This window comes from Oryctolagus cuniculus, chromosome 15 (assembly GCF_051225735.1).
Source record: "Oryctolagus cuniculus isolate XC-2025 breed Fujian yellow rabbit chromosome 15, ASM5122573v1, whole genome shotgun sequence".
NCBI classification, from domain to species: domain Eukaryota; kingdom Metazoa; phylum Chordata; class Mammalia; order Lagomorpha; family Leporidae; genus Oryctolagus; species Oryctolagus cuniculus.
The window spans coordinates 73,905,909-73,930,111 of NC_142881.1; the positions used below are offsets into that span (position 1 = coordinate 73,905,909).

The following is a 24,203-nucleotide window of genomic DNA, read 5'->3' on the forward strand; positions in this document are numbered from 1 at the left end:
AATCTGAAACCAAGAAGGCAGCTGGGAACACGTCAATTTGTATCTTTGCTTCTGCCTTTATCACTAGATTTTTAACCAAGCCCTGAGTCCTATCTTGGGATTTGGGTTTCATAGTTACTCTTGATTTGAGCACATCTGGGCCTTGTCATCTAGTAAGGAGACAAGTGTTCTTGTTTAGATAACAATATGGACAAATCTGTTAATTCAACAGAAGCCCAGCCTACCTATAATGAAAGAAGAAAATTATAATACCATCTTGTGTTTCTCAGCCTGGACACAAAGTCATTTTTCTCCCCTCTTTTTCTTCTTGAGCTATCTCTGAGCTCCTTCCTGCAGACACAGAGTTGGGCGGGTCTGCTAGGAGGCTGAGAAGGGTAATGTTTGAAATGTGGGCTAATTCGCCGGGCGTGGTGGCGTGCGCCTGTAGTCCCAGCTACTCGGAAGGCTGAGGCCAGAGAATCGCTTGAGTCCAGGAGTTAGGGGCTGTTATGCACTATGCTGATCGGGTGTCCGCACTAAGTTCGGCAACAATATGGTGACCTCCCGGGAGCGGGGGACCACCAGGTTGCCTAAGGAGGGGTGAATCGGCCCAGGTCGGAGTCGGAGCAGGTCAAAACTCCCATGCTGATCAGAAATGTGGGCTAATTCAATGAGTACCTTTTGCATTCTATGGGTCTCTCCAAAGGTCTTCACTCCCGTCTGTCAGCAAACACAATAAATAAAATCAACCCAGCTTTATCTGCTCTAAGCTTCACCAAAGAGGCAACTACCTAGATCCCCGCTTGATAAGGAACATTTAGGCCGGCGCTTCGGCTCAATAGGCTAATCCTCTGCCTGCGGCACTGGCACACCGGGTTCTAGTCCCAGTTGGGGCTCTGGATTCTGTCCCAGTTGCTCCTCTTCCAGGCCAGCTCTCTGCTGTGGCCAGGGAGTGCAGTGGAGGATGGCCCAAGTGCTTGGGCCCTGCACCCGCATGGGAGACCAGGAGAAGCACCTGGCTCCTGGCTTTGGATCAGCACGGTGCGCCGGCCGCAGCAGCCATTGGAGGGTGAACCAACGGCAAAGGAAGACCTTTCTCTCTCTCTCTCTCTCTCTCACTGTCCACTCTGCCTGTCAAAAAAAAAAAAAAAAAAGATAAGGAACATTTAGAGGTCACAATAACTTAGACTACATTAGTGAAGTAACATGAAAACAAAGTCACAAAAACCCATGGGAGATCTGATAGATTCAAATCTATGACCGATGTCTTGCTACTGCTTCTAATATTTTAAATATGCTACACATTTCAGAACCACCTTGATTCGGACATCAGAAGAATATGTTGGTGAAGCAATGACTCACCACCTACAAACCAAAAATATTCCTGGACATCTTGAACTTTATCCCCCAAAGAAGTAGAGAGAATTTTCCACTTCTAAAACCTATAAAGACCTTGCTATATGAGACTCAGAAACTCACTTGCCAATAGTTTGCCACATTTTCAGCACTGCTTGTAGGGGTTTCCTGCCCAGCTGCAAGTCACACTTGGTGGGTGAGGGGAGACAGGAAGAAGAGGAGAACTAGGGGGTCAGGAATAAAGAAGACAGTGTATCAGGGCAGACTGTGTTCCTCTGTTTAATACACACACACACACATCCCAGAGGCTTAAAATAAAGATTCATTCCTTGCTCATACTACATGATCTTCCCAGAAAGAAAGGAGACTCTGTATTGTGATTATCTTCACTCAGGGATCCAGGCTGAGAGAGCAGCCACTCGCCCTTTGCAGCAGCACAGCCCATTACCACAGGGAAAAGGGAACAGGCTACCGCGTGCTCTACTTATTGATGTTCCCATTGGCAGGTGACCAGGGTCAGCAAAGTCACCATCTGAACAATAGTCGTAATCAGAGCGAACGGGCAAGGAAGTATGATCCCACTATGTGCCCAGAAGGCAAGAGCTGGGTGTCTGCCACAGTCCTAATGGTGGCGGTAGATGAAGAAGAAAGAAGCAAGTTCAGTGCATAGCCTGGAGCTGGACTGTGGACACTGACGACTGCAGGGAAGAACATGGGACAAGAAAAGGCAGTCCCTACAGAGGTGGGGTCCTTGGGCTAACGGTGGGAAACCCAGCAGACGTAAGAACAGATTTCCTCAAAATCTGCCAGGCAGGAAATGGCAGAACCAGGACTTTGCTTTCTATACTCAGATATGCCCGGTGCCTCTTTGGTGTTCCAAACTGTCCCGCTGAGCAACTAAAAGCTTCATCCCTGTCCTCCAGTCACTTTCAGTGAAACTGGGTTTAAAAAAGAGAGAGAGAGAGAGAGAGAGAGAGAGAGATGGAACACAAGAAACGGGTGACACTGCCACGTGGCGTGGTTATAACAGGACTGCTGAGGTCTGAGTGTATCCCCCAGAGACTTGTTGCTGGAGGCTTGGTCTCCAGTGTGGTGGTGGTGAGAGGTGGTGACGCCTTTAACATGTGGGGCCTTGGGAGAGGTAATTACATCACTGGGGGCACCAGCCTCAGGAAGGATTAATGCTGGCTCCAAAGACTGGCTCCTCCCTGCGGCCTGGCTTCCCCTCCCACCACGTGAGCTCTTCTATACAGAGCTGGTCCCTGTGATACCATGGACAACGTGGCCCTCACCAGAATCAAGTAGATGGGGATTTCCTCATCTCGGACTTTCAGACTTCAAAGTGTGATCTAAATAAAACTCTTTTCTTGATAAGCTCTCCAGCCTCAGGTATTTTGTTGTAGAAAGAGACTAATATAAAATGGGTTCAGGGGCCAGCACCATGGTTCACTTGGTTAATCCTCCGCCTGCGGTGCCAACATCCCATATGGGCCCTGGGTTGGAGGTAGTCTCAGTTGCTCCTCTTCCAATCCAGCTCTCTGCTGTGGCCTGGGAAGGCAGTGGAGGATGGCCCAAGTGCTTGGGCCCCTGCACCCACACAGGAGACCAGGAGGAGGCACCTGGCTCCTGGCTTCAGATCGGTGTAGCTCTGGCCATAGCGGCCATTTTGGGGGTGAACCAACTGAAGGAAGACCTTTGTCTTTCTCTCTCACTGTCTAACTCTATCTGTCAAATAAAAAAAAAAAAAAAGATGGGTTCGGACAGCAGGTGCTTGGTATGGCTGGGGACTACCCAAGGAAGTCTTCCCTAAGGGGGGCAGATCCACAGTCTCCCTCAAAGGGAGAGAGCAGAGAACCTTCAAAACATACACGACAACAGGAGAAAAGCCAAGAAGGAAGGAGAGAGCCCAGCGTCCACAAGAAACTCTGAGCACAGCGGAGGCAGCCTCCTGGGCCACAAGCTGGATGGCCCACTCACAGATGCCAGAAGGAAAGCCAGGCTTGTGCAGAAGCAGGTGAGAGCCACAAAGGACTCCTGAGCAAGGCACCCTCTGGTGAGGCCACTGTGTAAGAGGTCATCTGATTGTGGGATGATTTGGAGGTGGTCAGCAGGGAACTGCAAGGAAACTCCCACTCCCCAGGAGATTTTTGTCATGATCGTGGTAACGGGCATATTTGGGGTTGGGCCATTCATCATTTTTAAGGGATGGGTGTAGTTCATCTACACAAGTGCTCATTCTTAGGACAGAGTGCATGGACCACAGTCCTGGAATGGAGTCTCTCTTGGTCTCCAGGGTGAAGAAAAGTCAGTTAGTGAAGGAGAAACCCTTGGGCAGAGGGTTCAGGCAGTAGCAGCCACTCAGTAAAACCCTTGCATCAGGAAGATGTGACTAGGAAGCAGAGCTCATCATGCACCAGGCCTGAGGGTAACCTCCCTGAGCCAACAAAACCTGAAAATGAGCCTTGACCCAGACACAAAGCCCCGGCTCCCTGCCAATAACTCCACCAACCACCACAGCCTTGCTAGAGCCAAGAAATCTTACATACTTCCTTGGGAGAACTTAATTGCCTGCTCACTGCTATTACTGTGATTAATGAAGGCAAACCTGCCCTCAGCAATGCTTCATAAAAGGAGTGGGCAGGCGCCAAGAACCCTAAACTCTCTCCTGGCCAAACATCAATACATTATTCCACTGCCAGGCACACAGACACACACGCACACATGCACACACATACACGGTTTCTTCCAGTGCCTCGTGCATGCACACCAGAGAGAAACTGTCTCCCTTTCTCCTGGTCTTCTCCAGGCCCTCCAGGCTGACCAAGCTCTACTGATTACCCCAATATCTGGTTCCTGGAAGTCCAGTCCCTAACACAGCCATAGGTCACAGGGGAGCCAGGTCATTTCAACCAAGAGGCAGTGCTGAAGCTAGGCTGGGACTCATTCAGATTCAATGTACACTCTGCTTCTGTCTGCTTTTATGGTGCTTTTACTATCATGGCCCTGAAAAAGGCATCTTTGTCAAAATACACAGCATTAGGCCTACGGAGAAGGAGTTTTACGGCACCCTCCCCTGTGAGGGCATAAATGGGCCAGGGAGTGACAAATGTCCTGTTTATCTGTTGGCAACTGGTACCCGCTATAAGGCAGAAAAGAGCTTGCTGCTTCCATTAGGAAGCTCTCTCTTCCTGAGGGCTGTAATTATCTAAATGCTCTTAGACCCCACCAGGGAAACAGCTGGGGATGTTTCCAGGTGATGGTCCAAGGCCTTGCTCATGGGGATCTCTTGCCTTTCTAGACATTAATGGCAGTGAGGGGAAAGCAGGAAAGACAAATAAATAATGGAACTGGAGACTCAGGCAGGAGGCAATTTGCAGCAGGAGCACATGCTGGTGGGGAGGAGGCAGGAGACAGTGAGAGCCGGTCCCTGACATGTGGCAAGCCTCCCCCAGGCAGGATGGACACAGGGGACAGTAGCGGTCTCCAAGCCAGGGCCACATTAAGATCTAGAGAGAATGAAAGGTTATGGCCCACTCCTCCCCATAAGCAAGTCAAGGAACATGTATTTTTCAAAATGACATTAAATTTGTACATAGGCTGAATTAACATGGCCCTTTTTGAGGCATTTGAATTGCAAAATTATGAGTAAAATAATTAAAAGTGAGCCCGTTCGGTTCTTGCAGGGAACGTTGCTCCTCCTTTGCCCTAAGCATATGCTTGGTCAGTCTCTGGGGTACCTGGCACTCACCTGAGCCCTGTGCACAGTTGTCTGGGTAATAGGTAGACACCTGATTGGAGCCAGGGATGCCGGGATGCCGTCAGGATCACAGAGCCCTGCAGAGCTGATGTCCTCAGCTCTAGGTGAAGCTATGGCTCCACAGTGAGACCTCAATCAAGGCGCAGTGGAATATCTTTCAGTCCCAGAGTCTCCAGGAACAAGGTTGGTAAACAGGCATGTGTGAGCAAATGGGGCTGAGACTGGAGGCTCACCTAAAAACTGTGCCTGCATAGGGAGAGGGGACAAGGAGATGCCCTAGAGGAGAGAGGGTCCCAGGAGTCATGGGAGGAAATAACAGCAATCTAAAAGGGTAAATGACCACCCATGAATGAGTGGCTAAAGAAAATGTGGTATGTTTGCAGTGGTGAAGTGTGTATGTAGCCTAGCAATGAAGACACTGGTTAAGATGCCTACATCTCACACTGGAGTACCTGGGTTCTAGTCCTGGCTCTGGTTCCTCATTCCAGTTTCCTGCTAATGCACAGCCTGGGAGGTGGCAACGACGGTTCAAGCAGTTGGGTTCCTGCCACCCATGTGGAAGACCTTGGTTGAGTTCTAGGCTCCAAACTTCAGTCTCAGCCCAGCCCTGGCCATTGGGATCTCTCTCTCTCTCTCTCTCTCTCTCTCTCTCTCTCTCTCTTTCTCTCTCTCTCTCTCTCTCTGCCACATGCAAAAAAATGCTGTTCAGCCTTAAAAGGGAAGGGAATTTTATCATTTGTGACAACATGGGTGACTATGGAGGACATCATGCTAAGTGAATTGTCAGGCACAGAAACATAAATACCAAGTGATCTCACTCTTATATGTAATCTAATAAAGTTTAACTCATAGAAGTAGAGTTCCCAGAGGCTTGGGACAGAGGGTAGAGAATGGAGAGTTGTTTTTCAATGGTCCAAAGTGTCAGATAGACACAAGGAATAGGTTTTAAAAATTTATTTATTTATTTGAGAGGAAGAGTTATAGAGAGGGAGAGATAGAGAGAAAGGTCTTCCATCCACAGGTTTATTCCCTAAATGGCTGCAACAGCCAGAGCTGGACCCATCTGAAGCCAGGAGCCAGGAACTTCTTCCAGGTCTCCCACACAGGTGCAGGATCCCAAGCATTTGAGCCATCTTCTACTGCTTTCCCAGGCCACTAGCACAGAGCTGGATCAGAAGTGGGGCAAGCCAGTGCCGCGGCTCAATAAGCTAATCCTCCACCTGCAGCACCGGCACACTGGGTTCTAGTCCAAGTCGGGGTGCCAGATTCTGTCCCGGTTGCCCCTCTTCCAGGCCAGCTCTCTGCTGTGGCCAGGGAGTGCAGTGGAGGATGGCCCAAGTCCTTGGGCCCTGCACCCGCATGGGAGACCAGGGGAAGCACCTGGCTCCTGGCTTCGGATCAGCAAGGTGCCCCGGCCACGGCGGCCATTGGAGGGTGAACCAACGGCAAAGGAAGACCTTTCTCTCTGTCTCTCTCTCTCTCACTGTCCACTCTGCCTGTCAAAAAAAAAAAAAAAAAAAGAAGTGGGGCAGCCGGGATACCAACCAGCATCCATATGGGATGCAGGCACTGCAGGAGGTGACTTTACTTGCTATGGCACAGCACCAGCCCCAGGAAGAATTTTGAAACCTGTGGCTCAGCATGGAGATTATAAAAAATTTTAATGTATTATATATCTCAAAATATCTAAAAGTTAGAAAATGATACCATGTGAGGTGATAGCTATGCTAATTAGCTTGATCTAATCATTCACATTGTACACATAGTAGAATATTTCAAAAGTTGGTGGGACATGAAACTAAGAGATTATTTTGTTAGAAATAAATTTTGAGACCCATGCATATCAGGGTAAGCTTCAAAAAGGTTTATGAAAATGCATTTTATGGGCCGGCGCCATGGCTCACTAGGCTAATCCTCCGCCTTGCGGCGCCAGCACAAGGGGTTCTAGTCCCGGTCGGGGCGCCAGATTCTGTCCCGGTTGCCCCTCTTCCAGGCCAGCTCTCTGCTATGGCCCAGGAGTGCAGTGGAGGATGGCCCAAGTTCTTGGGCCCCTGCACCCGCATGGGAGACCAGGAGAAGCACCTGGCTCCTGGCTTCGGATCAGTGCGATGCGCCGGCCGTGGCAGTCATTGGAGGGTGAACCAATGGCAAAAGGAAAACCTTTCTCTCTCTCTCTCTCTCATGTCCACTCTGCCTGTCAAAAAAAATGCATTTTATGAAAAAAGTACACAAGGACTTCACACATTTTTGCACCAAAATAAACTTTCCCTTTAGTTCAATTTTCCACAAATTTTTGAAGCTACCTGTAATATCGTGACACCACATTGTACCTGATACATATATACAACTATGATTTGTCAATCAAAATATTAATAACGATACAGAAGAAAGACTGGACATTTCCACACACCCACTGGATCTTGGGTCTGGAAGGGGGACTTTGCCAAACCACACCAGCGATGGGAACTGAGGGGATACCCAGAGTGCTGGATGCACTCAAGAACAGCCTGGGTGCTAAGGATTGCCAACATGCTGGAAGAGGGGTGCAGTGAGGAGCCAGGGAAGCCAGCTGCGCTGTACACAGCAGAGACCTGATGGCTTTCATGGATTAACATGTAGTATGTGTACATGTTTATAGGGCTCAGTGGGATGCTTCTTTTTCTTTAAAATAAAACAGCTTATTTTTATTTGAAAAGTAGAGAGACAGAGACAAAGACAGAGAGAGATATTCCATCTGCTGGTTCATTCCTCAAAAGCCCACAAGAAGTTAGGGCTGGCCCAGGCCAACCCTGGAGCCCAGAAGTCAATCATGGTCTTTCATGTGAGTGGCAGGGACCCAATTACCTGAGCCAGAGTGTGAGTCAGCAGGAGGCTGCACTGGAAGCAGAGGTAAGCCTCAAACCAGGAGGCCCCATGTGGAATGCAGGCATGCCAACAGGCAGCTTCACCCAGTGCACCACAATACCCGTCCTCCACTAAGCTATTTTGACACACATGCATCAGGAATTCTGATTCTAGAGCCCAATTACCATGTTACACCATCTCTATGAAAATTATTGAAACAGTAAAAGAATGAGCAAATGAGAACTTTTAGTGGATAATGATAGTCTTAGTTGAGAAGTATTCTGAGTACATGTGCTCAAATCGGGTAGTTAGCATTTTCATTTCCTGACCATTGGTTAATGTTTAGAAACTCTGAGGTTCTCTCTTCTAGTTGTTTATCAAATAAAACTTCTGTTTTGGACTAGGGTCACCCCACTGTGCTGTGGGACACTAGAACTTAGTCCCTCTCTCTAAGCTGTGTTTTGGAGCCCTTTCTCCAGCTTCTCCCACCCACCTTCCTAACCTCTGGTAATCACTATTTTAGGTTTGGATTGACACTCTTATGAAAGTGTCATATATGTATGACAAACAGCATGCGGTATTTGTCTTTCTGTGTCTTTCTTGTTTCATTTGGTAGCTTCCAGTTTCATCCATTTTGTTTTAAATGTGCCAGGATTCCAGTCATTTTTTATGGATGAATAAAATTCCACTGTGTGTGTGTGTGTATGTGTTTTCCACATTGTTTTAATCCAGTCATCCACTGTGGGACATGTTGGCTAATTCCACACCTTGGCTATTGTGAGTAGAGCTGCAACAGACATGGAAATGCAGATACCTCTTTGAGATTTTATTTCCTTTGGCTATATTCCCAGAAGTGGCTCAGTGGATTACAAGGTAGACCAATTGTTTGCCACAATGGCTATGCTAATTTTCATCCCCACCAACACTGCATACCCACTGGATCTTGGACTCCCTTTTCCCCACATCCTCTCCAGCATTTGCTATTTTATTGTCCTTTGGATAATAGCCACTCTAAGGAGGGTATGATGATATCTCATGGTATTTTGATTTGCATTTCCCTGATGGCTAATGATACTGAGCATTTTTTTTTCACATACCTCTTTGCCATTTGTATTTCTTCTCCTGAGAAATGTCTATTCAGATCCTTTGCCCACAGAAACCTGACTCTTGTCCTACCATTTTTTTCTTCTCCTACCACTCACACTGATAAAGGCAGGCAGATGGGATGAAATTGATTAGATTTGTGAGCTGGAAGACCACGCCACCTGAGTGATCTCAGGCCCCTACCTGATCCCACCTGTATGCCCACCTGCCAATCAGACAACGTAACCACTCCCCTTTGGAAGTGGATAAAAGGCCTGGAACATGGTGGGCCCCTCCCTTATTACCTTGCTTTGCTTATTGCCCTGCACTTTCGGGCCACCCGCTCTCTGATTTCCTGCCTGCATGCTTGCTCCATGTGGCTCCTGGCCTGCTCTTTGCTTGCTATGGACCCAACTCGGCTTCTAGACTTCTCTTTCTCCCTTAAATAAAGCCCTCACTCTCCTTTGCATTTCTCTCACTGAATAAAATCCTTAAAAACTTGTCATGTTGTCTGGTCTATTTGAGCCAGTATTCAGAATTCTTCTCTGAATATGTGGCAAGAGCCCACAAGCTTATCAACATTGGAAATTATTAATAAGTAGAATGGTATCAACATAAGAAATGTAAGTACAACCATCACTACCCCCATAATAATAAAGTTTACAATGTGTCCACCATTGCCCTGAATTGTTTACACATTTGAACTCTCCTGCCCCTCTTCCTTGAAAATGATTTAAATACTTTCCCCTTTTTAACATAAGGAAAGTGAGACACACAGAGATAAGTAACTTCTCTTGTCACTGCTTGTAAGTGACAGTGCTAAGATGTAAACCCAAGAGTTCTTATTCTGGAGCCCAATTACAATGCCATACCATCTCTTTGAAAGGTGTTGAAAGAATAAAGGGATGAGTAAGTGAGAACTTTAAAGGCATAATGAAGGTCTAGGTCGAGAAGTGTCCTGAGACTGGCTGGGCTCCAGGAAAAAGAGACATCGGCGATGCCTGCCCTGAGCCTTCCATCCTGTCTCAGTGACTAGGGGAGTACTCTTACTAGTAAGAAGGGTCAACTATAAGGCACCATAGAAAATAAGAAATGAATGTGTTTCCCTGAGTTTTCTGTCTGTCAAACATCCTACAAGCCAGAGGTCAAGCCCAGTGATGTCAGACTTATGCTGTTTATTGAACATAGCCTTTGAAGTTCAATGTCAAGTCCTCAAACCTGAAATACATGTAGAACCGCCACAGGCAGGAGTGGAATCAGGGGCAGGAGCAGCTGAAGATAGAGATCTACTACTATTGAAAGGTGAACTCCAGACCAAGGCCCTTTCCTGCAGGATTTGAAAAGGGGGGTCTTAAAACAATGGAGCACATCCAGGGGCTGGTATTGTGGCACAGGAAATTAAGTCACTACTTGTGATGTCAGCATCCTATATCAGAGCACTGTTTTGAGTCCTGGCTACTCTGCTTGAATTCCAGCTCCCTGCTAATGCATCTGGGAAAGTCGCAAAAGATACTCCAAATTCTTGGGCTCCTGCCACCAATATAGGAGATTAGGATGAAGTTTCAGGCTCCCAGCTTCAGCCTGGACCAGCCCAGACAGTTGTGGCCATTTGGGGAGTGAACCAGTAGATAGAAAATGGATCTCTCTCCTCCCTCCCTCACTCTCTCTATCTTTCTCTCTTTCTTTCTCTCTTTGCCTCTCTCTCTCCCTCTCCCTCTCTCTCCTCCTCCCCTCCCTTTTCAATCTACACTCTGCCTGTCAAATAAATAAATAGGAAATCTCTTTTTTTAAGAGCATTCCCAGAAGATTCCAACAAAGTCTGCTCTCAAAGATCTGCTGCACATGGGTCTCTTCACCTTTGCTGGTCATGCAGAATTGGGATTACAAGCCTGGTAGCTGCTCTGAGGGAAGGAAGATACACACTTTAGGGTTCTAGCCCTCTTCATTAAACATTATTCACTCCTGAAGTCCCCATGTGGAGTGTGCTTTCTGAACTCCTGGGGGCCGAACCACAAGGTTCAACACTCACAAAATTTTGCATTTTTCTCCTTGCATCGTATGTGTCCTTGCTTAAATGTCACTTCATCGGATAGGACTTCTCACAGGAAGAATTCCTTCCTCTGAGTCATTTTCTTTCTCTGTAAAATGATTTATTTTTGTTTGACTACCCAAAATCAAACGAAAAACAACCCAGAAATTGTTTTGGAAAGAGAGATTCTCCAAAAACAACAGATTTATTTGGGAGTGCACCTTGCAGTGGGTATATACATGGGTGTGTCCAAAGAGAGAAAGGAAGACAATGCCTCTGAATGTAAAATGAGAAGACTTGATGTCCAGATCAACATGTAAATACTCATATGTGAACTTTAAAGAGAGAAATTTGCCTTCCTTAAGGGACTGAGACTCATTCCACCAGTTGAAGGCCTGAGCAGAACAAAAAAGGATGATCTCCCACAAGCCAGAAGCAATCCTCCAGGTTTTGGAGTCTAGGGGCATCATTAGCTCTTCTTATGCTTCCAGTCTGTTACATCATGTATATATTGTGTTTGGGGGGGGCTGTATTTATATATTGTGTTTGTGTGTAGGGGGGTGCTGCATTTATTTATTTACTTGAAAGAGAGAGCACTCCCATCCACTAATTCACTTCCTCAAATGTTTGCAATGGCTGGACCTGGGCCTGAGCCAAATCCTGGAGCTAGGAATGCAATACAAGTCTCCCATGTGAGTGGCAGGAACCTGATTACTTGAACCATCACCATTGCCTTCAGCAGAAAGCTCGAGTCAGGAGCAGGAGCTGGAAACCTAACCCAGGTACTTTAATGGAGATGTGGGCATCTTAACTGCTATACCAAACACACACCCCCAAAAGCAGAGTTTGGATTTGCCAGGCCCCATTACCATGGGAGCCAATTCCATATACATGCCATTGGTTCTTCTTTCTCTGAAGAATCTTGATTAATAAAAACACATGATATAATATCTAGTCACACAAGAATCACTCAATACATTGTATCCCATTTAGTAAAAACAAAATAAGCATAATAATACTTATTATACAGAAGAGAATATTAGCATTTATGACAAAAAAACTGTTTTGCCTTACAGAATGCAGATAATAAATGCAGGAGGCGTGATTCACACACAGCAGCACCTGCCACTTGGGAATGAACTCCCCATCTGCCATGTTGCCCCCCACTCTTCTTTAAAAGCTGGAGAGGCAGCATGGTAAGAGAATTTCAGATTCTTTTAAAGGATATAGACTAAGGGTCAGAATGTATTGAAATTCCAGACTTCTTAATATCTTCCCGGGCACATAGAGTTGTTCAATCAATATGTAATGCTCTAATTCACTGGATTGCATTAGACCACCTAGGCTCTTAGGGACTGCTAAAATGAGCTTCAAGAAGATTCAATATATCAAGCAGAGGATGCTCTAAATAGTGTTCTTCCCTTTCAGCCTTGCATTTTAATTCATTGTATAAGCCACGTGCATCCTATTGCTATCCTACAGCTACTGACTGTATTCTGTAAATGTCCTCTGATCATCTCCTAAATATGCACATTTACTGTTTACTGGTCCACCATCCATCCCCCCTCAGCAAAAAGGTATATGTAAACATGCATTTTTGTTTGCCAAAAGGAACTGCTGATAAATCATTTATGCATATACTATTTACAAATTGTCGTTAACATTGCTTTAGGCCAAATAAGGCTTGGAAGGACCCAGACATTTCTGAATGCGATTACTTCTGCCTCCAGTGTGGGAAAACTGAAACCAAATTTACCACCCCCAACACACACACACACACCTGAAATAACAAAAATGCAGATATACTGTATGAAACAATGGATAAAGCACTGATCATCAGGAAAGGAAAGGCAATGATCTTCTATAAACTGGACATGAACAAAGTGGCTCTAAAACTGACCTGGCATATTTCCTTGAGAGAGCTGATAGGCTACAATGCAGGGTAGGGAAATCCAACTCCTCCTTGAGCTGAGGATACTGAACTAAGAGTTGAGGCACCCCCCCCCCCACATCCACCCTCATCTCCCAGTGGCTAGATTTTGCAAAGTAGTGCACCACAGAGGAAAGAGCTGTGGAGTGGCAGAACTCTGGTGGTCTTCGGAGAGCTACTTCCAAGTATTAGCCTAGGTAATTCTTAGCACATGCAGGTAAGAAAACTACTAAAAGTTGAAAAAGAATGACTTTAAAGTTATAGGTAATGGTGCCGAGTTTCATCTGTTTCCATCTGCCAGACTGCAAAACCTCGAGTCATGGGACAAAAAGGTCTTGTTGCATTAGACAGGGAACAATTAACCCTGGACCAAGCACTGCCCTGGTCCTGCGGACCAAATCTCAATAGCAGGATTTGAAAGGAGCAACTTAACTTATTCCAGAAAACAATTAAACTGTATCCCAAAGGGGGTGGGGGTGGGGAAGCTCAATAATACCTTTAGGAATACTAAATGAAAATATCTAGCAACCAATAAGGTAATTTTACAATGAGGGGCATCAAACAAAAAAATTACCAGGCGGTAAAAAAGGTAAGTAAATAAATAAATAACATAATGAAGAATTAAATCAATTGAAATCAACCAATAACTGATGTAGAAGTTAGAATTAACAGACAGGGTCATTATAATTACTTTAAGTTTGCACTAAGTAGAGACATGTGTTAAATGAAATTTGTTGGAGGTTATTGGTATGGGTTAGGCTCCTGCACAAGGGACCTGACATACCAAACCAATGGAGAATTTAATTATAGTAGCTGAGCCTTCAGTTAATTATGGTTCTGTAAGCAATTAACCCATTAAGCTGTAAACAATTAAGTTGCCTCTATACCTCACTCCCATTTGCTACAAATGCTGCCAGATTATGTTGTTGACTGGAATTCTCTGAACCCGATTTGCTTCTGACAGCTTCCCAATTCATGAATCATTTTTGTTTTGGTTTGCTTTTGCTCTGCTTTGTTTTGCTTCCTATTGCTCAAATAGACTCCATTGAATTCAATTAGTTTAAGGGTTTCCTCCTTTTAATACATGAAAGACTTTTTTAAAACCACACAAACCACAAAAGACAAAGATCTATAGGGTTTGAGATGAATGGGACACTGATGGAACCAACTGCAAATCAGATATTACAAAAGGAAAGACCAGTTAACTTGGAGACGCAGCACTGGACTTACCCATAACGAGCATAAATATAGAAAAAGTTATGTAAAGAACATCAGTAAGCTGTGGAATACTTTGACGAGGTCTAATACAAATGTAATTGGCATCCCCAAAAGAAGGAAAATAGAAAATCTCTTTCAAGAAATAATGGGCAAAAACTGTCCACATTTGATGAAAACTGTAAACTAATAAATCTCAAAAGTTCAATAAGCCACAGTGACAACAAATGAATAACAATGCATTAAAACATTATAATAACATTGCTCAAAATCATTGATAAAGTTAAAATGTTAAAAATAGGAAAGAAAGTCTTGGAGCCAGCTTTGTGATGCAGCAGGTTAAGTCACTGCATTGGAGCACTGGTTCTGGGCTCGGCTGCTCTGATACTGATCCAACTTCCTGCTAATGGTCCTTGGAAAGCAGCAGATGGGCCCCTGCCACCCCATGTGGGAGACCATGATAGAGTTCCAGGCTCCTGACTTCAGCTTTGGCTCAGCCCACACCATTGATTGCAGCCATTTGGGAAGTAAACCAGCAGATAGAAGATCTCTCTCTCTCTCTCTCTCTCTCTATCTCTCTCTCTCTCTCTGCTTTTCAAATACTTTTTAAAGTCTTATTATATACAGTAAAATAAATATTTTTAAGGCAAAAGATAACCTATTTGAAACAATGCAAGTGAAAAGACTAGAAAGTAAAATCCTAAAGTACTGAAAGAAAAAAATCCATATAGAATTTTACATGCAGCAAAAGCCATTCTTTAAAAGGAAAGAAACACAAAAATTATTTTAGATATTCAACATCTGAAATTTATCACCAGCAAATCTACATTACAGAAAATGTTAAAAGAAGTCCTTCAGGCAGCAGGAACATGATACCAGATGGTAATATGGATCAGCATAAAAAAATACAGAAAAAGAAAAAGTGTAACAAAATGGATAAATATGTTGTAAGAGGTTTTAAAAATTATTAAAATGTCACTAAAAGAAAACTGCTTAAGCAAAAATAATAATATAGCATGGGTTTATAACGACTGTAGAATTAAAATGCATGAAAATAGTATAAAAGGGAGGATTATATAAACACAAGTATACTGTGGAAAAGTCCTATATACAACACATGACGTGGCATGAAACTGTTTCAAACATTCATGGAAAAGAAAGTTAAGAGATGATTTAAAAAACTTGAAATCTGTGCATAAAAGGTGGTCTTCAAAGAGTTCATTGAAAATGTATATTACAAAAAAAATGCATGGATACCAAACATCATATTCTTGAAATTGTATCTATGAAGAGAGCCAAATGGCAGAATGGGGAGGGAGCTTACTGCTCTAGTCTAGGGGGAAATAGTTTAAAAACAGTGGAGAGAGTGCAGTCTCAGGGAAGAGTTAGGGAGAAAACGGCAGAGGAAACTCTATGCAAATTAGAGGGATTCTGTGGATCTACATGGAGGGTGTGGTTGTGCAACATCTCAGGACACCAGCAAGTGAGAGCCTCAGTACCAGCATGGGAGAGTGAGGTGAGACCAGACCGCAACAGCCCAAGCCACTGGTGATAAAGCTGTGGGAAGAGCCTGTCACAAGACCAGCTTGGAGGCCAGCGCCGCAGCTCAATAGGCTAATCCTCCACCTAGCGGTACCGGCACACCGGGTTCTAGTCCCGGTTGGGGCGCCGGATTCTGTCCCAGTTGCCCCTCTTCCAGGCCAGCTCTCTGCTATGGCCCAAGAGTGCAGTGGAGGATGGCCCAAGTGCTTAGTCCCTGCACCTGCATGGGAGACCAGGAGAAGCACCTGGCTCCTGCCTTCAGATCAGCGCGGTGCACCAGCCACAGTGCGCTGGCCGTGGTGGCCATTGGAGGGTGAACCAACGGCAAAAGGAAGACCTTTCTCTCTGTCTCTCTCTCTCACTGTCCACTCTGCCTGTAAAACAAAACAAAACAAAACAAAACAAAAAACAGCTTGGAGACCTATGGGGGACAGTATATCTGCCAACCTAGAAGAGCAAAAAAGGGGGCACATTTCTCTCTTCCCAACCATCCTGCACTGGTATCCTGTAACTAGCCAAGAGATGGCAGCACCATTTTGAACATATGTAACAGCTGCACCAGCTCATGTACACACGCCCAGCAATCAGCAGAGTGGGGACACTGAGTCTGGCCAGGAGACCTGACAGGGAGCTGGGAGTTTGAGACTGTGGGAAACTTGTGTGCTAGGACTCTGAAAACACTGTGGCTGCATGGGATGCTACAGGGTGTGGCTGGGACTTTGAGCACATTTCCACAAGCTCAGGGCTCCCTGATTCCCTGGTGAGTGTCATTGCTGCAGGATCCATGTTCACACTGAGGACTGCACAGATTCCTTGTATGGTTCTTGTGGCACTGCAGATTAATATTGTACCTACTGGGACTAGCGTCCAGGCACTGGTCTCCTTTGAGGAGAGGAGGTGAATAAGACTATATCAAAAGAGCAGAACAAACCTCCCCTCTGATAATAAAGAAAGAGAGAAAGAGCGAGAGAGGGAAAGAGAAAAAGAGAGAGAGGAAGGAAGGAAAGAAGGGAAGAAGGAATGAAGGAAGGAAGGGCTGGCAGATTTACCACACCCAACCTGGGTGTCACTTTGGACACTCCCTTCACCCTGGAGCACTGAACAGAGCTCTGGCCACACCCACCACATGCTTCTGGGTATTCACGGAAAAAGCAGACACTCCACTAAGCCACACAGGCAGAATCCAAAGGTAAAAGCCATCAATGGAAAACAAAACAAAACAAAACAAAAAAGAAACCAGCAAGTATCTCCACAAATGCCAAATAATAAACGCAGCAATTCAACAAAAAAGAATAAGGAAGACAACATGATGCCCCCAAAATAACACAACACTTCAATACTAGATTGTAAAGATGAAAAAATTGAAGAATATCAGAAATAGAATTCAAAAAATTGATCATAGGATTACTTAGAAGTAATCAGAATCAAATGCATGAACTAATGAAATCCATATATGACACGAAAGAAAATTTCTCCCATGAAACTGAGATCTTAAAGAGAAGTCAAAATGAAATCTTGGCAATGAAGAGTTCAATAGAAAGGTATTAAGAATAATGTGGAAAGCCTTAGTAACAGATGTGGTGAAGCAGAAGAAAGAATATCCGAGTCAGAAGACAAATCACCAGCAATTTTACAGTCACACCAAGAAAAAAAAAAAAAAAAAAAAAAAAAAACAAGAAGAAAACAGAAAGCTAAAAACCAGTGTTGGAAATCTATGGGATACTATCAAATGACCCAACATACGGATCTTAGGAGTTCCTGAAGGTGTGGAAAGAGATAATGGATTAGAGGGACTTTTTAGTTAAATGATTATAGAAAACTTCCCTAATCTGGAGAAAGAAAGAGGTGTCCAAGTACAGGAAGCACATAGAAGTCCTAGTAGACATGACCAGGAAAGATCTTCACCATGACACATTGTAGTCAAACTCTCCACAGTAAAACATAAAGAAAAGATTCTAAAATGTGCATGAGAAAAATGCCAGATTACTTTCAGAGAATCTCCAGCTGACTTCTCATCAGAAACCCTACAGGCTAGGAGACAATGGTGAGATATACTACAAATCTTAAAAGAAAAAAATGGTCAACCCTGAACACTGTACCCCACAAAGTTTTCATTTATAAACAAAGGTGAAATAAAGACCTTCCATGGCAAACAGAAATTGAAAGACTTTGTTACCACCCATCCATCCCTGCAAAAGATACTTAAGGATGTGCTACACACAGAAACACAGAAACATAGTCATCACTATGAAAGAAGGTAAAGGCAGAAATCTCCCAGTAAAAGTACAAAGGAAATCCAAAGTAAATAATAAGAATATTAATGGAAAAATGACAGGGCCAAGCCATTATTTATCAATAGCCATCTTGAATATAAGTGACCTCAACTTTCCAGTTAACAGATACAGACAAGTAGGATGGATTAAAAACAAAAACCATCTATACGCTGCCTACAAAAAACACATCTCACCAACAAACATACATGCGGACTGCGAGTGACAGGATGTAAAAAAATATTCCATACTAACAGAAACCAAAAAAGAGCTAGTTTAGCCACCCTAATATCAGGCAAAATAGACTCTATCACAAAAACAGTTAAGAGACAAAGAAAGGCACTATGAAATGATTAAGGGGTCAATTCAACAGGAAGATGTGAATATAATAAATGTATATGAACCTAATTACAGGGCACCTGGCTATTCAAAATAAATGTTAATGGATCTAAAAGGAGACATAGACTCCCATACAATAGTAATGGGGACTTCAATACCCCACTTTCAGCAACGGAAACATCAACAAAACATAAAAGCAACAAGAAAACAACAGTTAATCGACAGTATAGACCAAATGGACCTAACAGATATCTATAGAACTTGTCTTCCTACAGTCACAGAATACACATTCTTCACACCAGCATGGAACTTTATCAAGGATTGACCACATGCTAGGCCATAAAGCAAGTCTCAGCAAATTAAAAAAAAAAAATCAAAATCATACCATGCATCTTCTCAGACCAAATGGAATGAAGCTAGAAATCAACAACTCAGGCATCTCTAGAATATATGCAAACACATGGAGACTGAACAACATGTTCCTGAATGAACAGTAGGCTATAGAAGAAATCAAAAGACAAATCAAAAAACTTCTGGAAACAAAGAAGATGACAATAAAACATATCAAAACTTATGGGATACAACTTTCCTTCAGAGGAAAGTTTATAGCAATTGGTGCCTACATCAAGAAATTGGAAAGGCCCCAAATAAATGAGCTATCAATGCATCTCAAGGACCTAGAAAAACAACAGCAAACCAAACCTAAGACTTATAGGAGAAAAGAAATCATTAAAATTGGAGAATAAACAAAACTGAATCAAAAAATTACAAAGATCAGCAAAACAAAGAATTGATTTCTGAAAAAATAAACAAAATGACACACCATTGGTCCAATTAACAAAAAAAGGAGATGAAAAAGGAAATGTAACAACAGACATCAGAGAAAGAAAAAGAATCATCAATAGCTATATGCCAATAAACTGGGAAACCTATAAGAAATAGATAGATTCCTGGCACATACAACCAACCTAAATTGAGCCATGAAGATACAGAAAACCTAAACAGACTAATAACCAAAACAGAAATTGAATCAGTAATAAAGACCCTCCCAACAAAGAAAAGTCCAGGACTGGATGACTTCACCGTTAAATTCTACCAGACATTTAAAGAACTGACTCCAATTCTTCTCAAGCTAATCAAAACAATTGGAAGAGAGGGAATCCTACCAAAGTCTTTCTATGACACCAGCATCACCTTAATTTCTAAACTTGAAAAAGATACAACAGAAAAATAAAACTACAGACCAATTTCCCTAATGAACATAGACTCAAAAATCCTCAACAAATACTAGCTACTGGAATCCAACAACACATCAGAAAAATCATTCACCTGTACCAACTGGGATTTATCCCTGGTATGCAGGAATGGTTCAAAATCAGCAAATCAATCAATATGATACATCACATTAACAAACTGAAAAATAAAACCCATATCATTATTCCAATAAATGTAGAGAAGGCATTTGATAAAATACAACACACTTTCATGATGAAAACTCTCATTAAATTGGGTATAAAAGTAACATTTTTCAACATAGTTAAGGCAATTTATGACAAAAACAGCATCCTATTGGATGGGGAAAATTTGGAAATATTTCCACTGAGATCAGAACCAGACAAGGATGCTCACTCTTTTTTTTTTCAAATTTTATTTAATAAATATAAATTTCCAAAGTACAACTTTTGGACTATAGTGGCTTTTTCCCCCAAAACCTCCCTCCCACCTGCAACCATCCCATCATTCATTAAGATGAATTTTCAATTAACTTCATATACAGAAGATCAACTTAGTATATACTAAGTAAAGATTTCAACAGTTTGCACTCACAAAGTATAAGGTACTGTTTGAGTAGTAGTTTTACCATTAATTTGCATAGTACAACACATTAAGGACAGAGATCCTATATGGGGAGTAGGTGCACAGTGACTCCTGTTGTTGATTTAACAATTGAGACTCTTTATTTATGACATCAGTAATCACCCTAGGCTCTTGTCATGAGCTCCCAAGGATATGGAAGCCTCTTGAGTTCACAAACTCCGATCTTATTTAATCAAGGCCATAGCCAAAGTGGAAGTTCTCTCCTCCCTTCAGAGAAAGGTCCCTCCTTCTTTGATGGCCTGTTCTTTCCACTGGGATCTCACTCACAGAGATCTTTCATTTAGGTCATTTTTTGCCACAGTGGCTTGGCTTTCCATGCCCGAGAGACTCTCATGGGCTTTTTATCCAGATCCGAATGCCTTAAGGGCTGATTCTGAGGCCAGAGTGCTATTTAGGACATCTGCCATTCTATGAGTCTGCTGTGTATCCTACTTCCCATGTTGGATCATTCTCTTTTTTAATTCTATCAGTTATTATTAGCAGACACTAGTCTTGTTTATGTGATCCCTTTGACACTTAAAGGGATGCCCACTCTTACCACTGTTGTTCAATATAGTCATGGAAGTTTTAGCCAGAGCCATCAGGCAAGAAAAAGAAATCAAGGGGACACAAATTGGGAAGGAAGAAGTCAAACAATGCTATTTGCAGATGACAGGATTCTGTATATATATGGGATCCAAAAGACTCCATTAACAGGCTGTTGGAACTCACAGAAGAGTTTGGTAAAGTGGCAGGATATAAAATCAACACACAAAAATCAATAGCCTTTGTATACACAGACATTGCCAGGGCTGAGAAAAAACTTCTTAGATAAATCCCATTCATAATATCTCCAAAAAGAATCAAATACCTTGGAATAAATTTAACCAAAGATGTCAAAGATCTCTATGATGAGAATTACAAAACACTAAAGAAAGAAATAGAAGAAGACACACAAAAAAATGGAAAAATCTTCCATGTTCATGGATTGTCAGAATAAATATCATCAAAATGTCCTTACTATCAAAAGTAATTTACAGATTCAATGCAATTCCAAATCAAAATACCAAGGACATTCTTCTCAGCTATAGAAAAAAATGATGCTGAAATTCATGTGGAAACACAGGAGACCCTGAATAGCTAAAGCAATCTTATACAACAAAGAGAGAGGCAGAGGCATCACAATACCAGATTTCAAGACATCCTATAGGGCAGTTATAATCAAAACAGCATGGTACTGGTACAAAAATAGATGGATAGACCAATAGAACAGAATTGAAATGCCAGAAATCAAACCATACATCTACAACGAACTTACCATTGACAAAAGAACCAAAATCAGTCCCTGGAACAAGGATAATCCCTTCAATAAATTGTGCTGGGAAAATAGGATTTTCACATGCAGAAGTATGAAGCAAGATCCCTACTTTATACTTTACACAAAAATGCACTCAATATGGATTAAAGATCAAAATCTACAACCCGATACCATCAAGTTTTTATAGAACATTGGAGAAACCCTGCTAGACATTAGCATAGGCAAAAAGTTCTTGGAAAAGACCCCAGAGGTACAGTCAATCAAAGCCAAAATTGACAAATGGGATTACATCAAATTCAGAAGCTTCAGTACTGCAAAAGAAACACTTGGTAAAGTGAAGAGGTAACTGACAGAATGGGACAAATTATTTACAACCTGTGCAACTGATAAAGGATCAATAACTAAAATATACAAAGAGAGCAAGAAACTCAACAACCACAAAACAAACAATCCAGTTAAGGAATGGGCAAAGGACTTAAACAAGCAATTTTCAAAGGAGGAAATCCAAATAGCCAACAGACACACACAAAAAAATGCTCAGGATAACTAGCCATCAGGGAAATCAAAACCACAATGAGGTTTTACCTCACAACCATTAGAATGGCTTTCATACAGAAATCAACAAACAAATGCTGGCAAGGATGTGGGGAAAAGGTACCCTAATCCACTGTTGGTAGGAATGTAAACAGGTACAGCCACTATGGAAGACAGTATGGAAATACCTCAGAAATTTGAATATAGACCTACCATATGATCCAGATATCCCACTCCTGGGAATTTACCCAAGGGAAATGAAATCAGCAAATGAAAGAGTTATCTATACCCCTATTATTGCAGCTCAATTTATAGTAGCTAAGATATGAAATCAACCCAAATGCCCAACACCTGAAGACTGGATAAAGAAATTATGGGAGGGGGCTGGCACTGTGGCAAAGTGAGTAAAGCTGAGTCCTGGCTGCCCCAGTTCAAAACAGCTCTCTGCTATAGCCTGGGTAAGCACTGGAAGATAGTCCAAGTGCTTGAGCCCCTTCGCCCATGTGGGAGACCTGGAAGAAGCTCATGGCTCCTGACTTCAGACTGGAGCAGCTCCAGTCATTGCAGACATCTGGGGAGTGAACCAGTGGATGAAAGAACTCTCTCTCTCCTCCTCTCTCTCTCTCTGTCTCTCTCTCTGCCTCTGCCTCTCTGTAACTGTGCCTTTCAAATACATATATAAATCTTTTTAAAAAAAGGAAATTATGGGCCAGTACCATGGCTAAATAGGCTAATCCTCTACCTGCTGCGCTAGCACTCCGGGTTCTAGTGCCGGTTGGGGCGTCAGTTCTATCCCGGTTGCTCCTCTTCTAGTCCAGCTCTCTGCTGTGGCCCGGGAAGGCAGTGGAGGATGGCCCAAGTACTTGGGCCCTGCACCTGCATGGGAGACCAGGAGAAGCACCTGGCTCCTGGCTTCTCATCAGCGCAGTGCACTGGCCATAGCAGCCATTTGGGGGGTGAACCAACAGAAGGAAGACTTTCTCTCTGTCTATCTCTCTCACTGTCTAACTCTGCCTGTCAAAAAAAAAAAAAAGCTAGAGATGCTACATTAATATCAGACAAAAAGAGTTCATAGCAAATAGTGTTAATAAAGATTAAAAATGACCATTTTCTAATGATGACAAGCTAAATTTATTAACAGGACATAATAATTCTAAATATTTATGTAGCTAAAAATAGTTTCAAAACTCATGCAGCAATATCTGATAAAAAAAAAAACTACAAGGAGAAATAGACATACCTATTAGAGACTTAATTAAATATCTCGCTCTTAAGAATTGATAATACAGGAACCAGTTGTGGTATGGTGGGTTAAGTCACTGCTAGCATTGTTGGCATCCCATATCAGACTGCCAGTTGCAGTCCTAGCTACTTGACTTATGACAGTTTTCTGCTAGTGCCCCTTGGAAGGCAATGAAAGATGGCCCAAATGCTTGGGCCTCTGCCACCCATGTGTGAGATGTGGGACACTCAGATGGAATTCCTGGTTCCTGGCTCCTGGCTTCAGCCTGGCCCAGCCCTGACTGTTGCAGTCATCTGGGATGTGAACCAATGGACAACATCTCTCTCTCTCTCTCTCTCTTTCTATCTCTCTCTCTCTCTTCCTCTGTGTGTGTGTGTGTGTGTGAGAGAGAGAGAGACTCCCCACCTTGCTCTCTGTTGCCTGTGCCCTCCAAATAAATAATAAATCTTTTTGATTTAATAAAATAATTGAACAAAATCAAAACAGATATAAAAAATCTAAATAATTTATATCTAATAAAATAGAGAAATAAAAAATCAAAATCCTCCAAATTGAAAAGGATGAATGAGTAGGACATGTACCCTATTCATCTACACCAAAAATCTGATGCAATTTATAAAAGCTAAAGTTGAGGGGCCGGCGCTGTGGCACAGCAGATTGAACTGCCGCCTGCAGTGCCAGCATCCTACATGGGCGCCAGTTCGAGACCCAGCTGTTCCACTTTCGATCCAGCCCTCTGCTATGGCCTGGGAGGGCAGTAGAGGAGGCCCGGGTCTTTGGGTCCCTGCACCCACGTGGGAGGCCTGGAGGAAGCTCCTGGCTCTTGGCTTCGGATCAGTGCAGCTCTGGCCATTGTGGCCAATTGGGGAGTGAACCAGCAGATGGAAGACTGTTTCTCTGTTTCTGT

General features: G+C 43.1%; 1 long non-coding RNA gene and 1 pseudogene across 1 annotated transcript in view; one reads left to right on the forward strand and one right to left on the reverse strand.

The window, feature by feature from the left end:
• Positions 1-24,203, reverse strand: part of LOC149122068 (uncharacterized) — a 140,707-nt gene that overhangs the window by 52,087 nt on the left and 64,417 nt on the right. The window lies entirely within an intron of this gene.
• Positions 401-680, forward strand: LOC149122069 (signal recognition particle RNA; annotated as a pseudogene).